The 3,116-nt window shown below is 30.2% G+C and overlaps 1 long non-coding RNA gene across 1 annotated transcript; it reads left to right on the top strand.

Annotated features, from left to right (window-relative positions):
- The first annotated feature begins 1,813 nt into the window (after positions 1-1,813).
- LOC128289305 (uncharacterized) lies at positions 1,814-3,014 on the top strand. The gene is made up of 3 exons (XR_008278921.1): positions 1,814-1,898; positions 2,363-2,505; positions 2,761-3,014. It is a non-coding gene; the product is annotated as an uncharacterized LOC128289305 (long non-coding RNA).
- The last annotated feature ends 102 nt before the right edge of the window (positions 3,015-3,116 follow it).

Here is a 3,116-nt window from a genome sequence, read left to right as displayed (position 1 = left end):
CATTACGAATCAAATTTCTCATTGTACAGAATTCAAAATATGTTCTTGTTTATTTCATTAGAAACTAGACTCAATAAGCTTTAATTACATAATTTATTCAGCTTCTATTTCTTCTCCCACAATTTATGGTGATTTTCCAAAGTCACATTACTGCTGCTGTCCCAAGCAGATTTATTACCAAATCACTCTTTCAAACACCTATCTTGCATGCATGTTATTTAAACATGTATATCACCAATCAATCATCACGTATCTATGATTTTTACTTAAGCATAATCTCCATTTCATCATTTTAAAGCACAACATGTTAGCCGATTTTTCCCTTTAGCATCTAAGGCACATGCATGCTCATTTGTTTGGCTCAACTTCACATATCTTCCATTTTTCATCAAAAGAACATGAAACAACAACCATTTCCTTCATTTTAATTCATGACTAAATGCTCACAACACAACTAAAAATCAAAATATACTTCAAGAGTTAAGGTAGAATCGAGAAGAACTCATGAACCTCAAAATAGAAGCAAGGTACCAAGAACTTACCTTCAATTTTCCTCCTCCTAATGACCGAATACTCAAGAGCTTTCTCCTCTCCTTTCTCTTCTCTAACTTTCAGCTATGATGAACAAAGATGGACAAAACTTTGTTCTTTTCACCCTTTTCTTTTAATAAAACTTCATATTTCATCCATTTAATTCTTTAATACAAAAGACATGATATTCTTATCATGAAACATTTACCTAACCCATTATCATGAAACATTTACCTAACCCATTATCATGGAACATTTACCTAACCTATTATCATGAAACATTTACCTAACCCATTATCATGGAATATTTACCTAACCTATTATCAATTTGTACCATAAATTATGGATATCAAGTGTACATTTTGTCTACAACAACATGATGGCTGGCCACTTCATGTAAAATGGGAGGTTTGTCATGCAAATCCTCCTATTTTGCACTCCTATTTATTTGGCCACTTCAATTTAGCCTATAGCATTTTCAAACATTTTCACATAGGTCTTATTTCATAACTTCACTCACAAATGACAAAATCAAAGCATGAAATTTTGCCAACATTCGCAGAATTCCCGAAAATTGGGGCGTTACAATATTTATAATGCTTCTCCAAAATCTATATTTATAGGCATAAGAAGTATAAATGAAGTAGAGATCTAATTCTAATGACTATTAGAATTTAAAGTGCACCAAAACTTATCTTGATCTTGATGGACATCTATTAAATAAAATATTCATAACGATAATAATATTTTTTACCTTTTTACCATTTTTTATATTTTATATTTTTTTGAAATTTTAATAATTTATATATATTTGAATTTTAAACACTTTTAATTTTTTGATAATTTTATATTTTTTTATTTATTAAAAATTGATGACATGGCATGCATGTGAATTATCAAGTTAGAAAGATTAACATTAGTTAATTTTTTTTTTATCTATTTTGAGGTGATTTGATAAAATATGTTAATTTAAGGAAAAAGAAATAGAAAATACATTTAATTTTCAGTGTACTCACTAACCTGGGAACACAATGAGGTTGCCTTGTTCCCTTACATCATATTCGGTTGGGTGTAATCCCATAACTTTTACCTGTCTATTCGGTAGGCCCAATTTATTACTTTGTTTGGTTGGGGGTGTTGGCGAATAGGCCCGTAATGTAAACAGATTGTATTACGGAAAGCCCGTAATAGCCATTCTGTCACATGGGTTAAGAATTGCGATTCCATTCAGGATGGAATGAAAATGAAACCACGGCTGGACCAAAATGTGCCCTTGCTTTCCCAATTATTTCCCCAAATTGAAACCTAGGTTGAAATCAACGATTTGCATAAGCTCACTCGCTTCAGATTGTTCATCCTGATTAAAGGTAAGTTATGTTAAATTTTCATATTATTTGTTCTTCATCTTCATCTCTCTTTAAAAGATTTGCTTTTTTTTTGGAGGATTTTTGTTTCCCGAATTTGGCTTAATTTGGGTATGATTTTTCCCAGATTAACAAAGAAATGTGAAGATTTAAAATGAATTTGTTTTTTTCTAGACATTGTTTTCCTCTAACTATTACTTTGCCAACGCTTTTTAGATGAACCAAAAATTTTGATTTTGTCAGGCCTTTTCTTTTGTTTCCCCAAGTTTTCATTAATCTGACAATTTTATTTTTTCTAGATTTAAAAAGCAAATCAAGATTTCAGAAAAAATTGATTTGTTTCAAGATTTATTTCTTGTTTCCCATTGAATTTTCCTTATATGTTTCTTAATCTGTAAAAATTTCGCAACTGACTTGTTGCTTATTTTGGAATTATATTAATTTGTCATATTGCTTTTATTTTGCAGGTAAGCAATCTGGAAGTTTACGATTTCTTCTAGTTGATATCCAAACATTTTAACATTTAAAGATGCATATTGCAGGCGTAAAAAATGATTATTTGCAGGTATTTTATCAAGGTCGGATATCAAGTTATCGTTTTGTATTGGAGGTGAATTTTATTTTTGCTGATTGTTTATTTGTATGGTTGATTTTTTTTGTTTGTGTTCAGTGGATATTTGCATTGATTCTGCAACTTGTGATATCCAAACATTTTAACATTTAAACATGCATATCGCAGACGTAAAAATGACTATTTGCAGGTAATTTATCAAGGCTGGATATAAGGTTATTGTTTTGTACTGGAGGTGAATTTTATTTTGTTGATTGTTTATTTGTATGGTTGATTATTTTTGTTTGTGCTCAGTGGATATTTGCATTGATTCTGCAACTTATGTGCGTGTAAGGGAACCTACTAGTCGTATTTTAGGTCTCTTCCTGAGGATATTTTGCTGGAATGCTTTGAGCTCATTGATGATTTCAATTTTCAAGGTTTGTGGATTATCTTTCTCTATGTTTTATACTTTGACATTGGTCATGACTCAAATGCATTAAATTGGCTTTGGATAGGTTATTTTGTATGGTATGAGTTATTGAATTGCTTCATTAAAGAATTCTATAAGGGAGGGTGTCATAATTTAATAGAAATTTGCTCCTTTGTTTCAAGTTGTTTTCCATATATGTTAAGACATTTGATGCTTTTCAACTTGTTTTAAAAGAGTT

This window comes from Gossypium arboreum, unplaced genomic scaffold, assembly GCF_025698485.1.
Source record: "Gossypium arboreum isolate Shixiya-1 unplaced genomic scaffold, ASM2569848v2 Contig01094, whole genome shotgun sequence".
Lineage (NCBI taxonomy): Eukaryota > Viridiplantae > Streptophyta > Magnoliopsida > Malvales > Malvaceae > Gossypium > Gossypium arboreum.
This window is presented reverse-complemented; position numbering and strand designations above follow the sequence as displayed.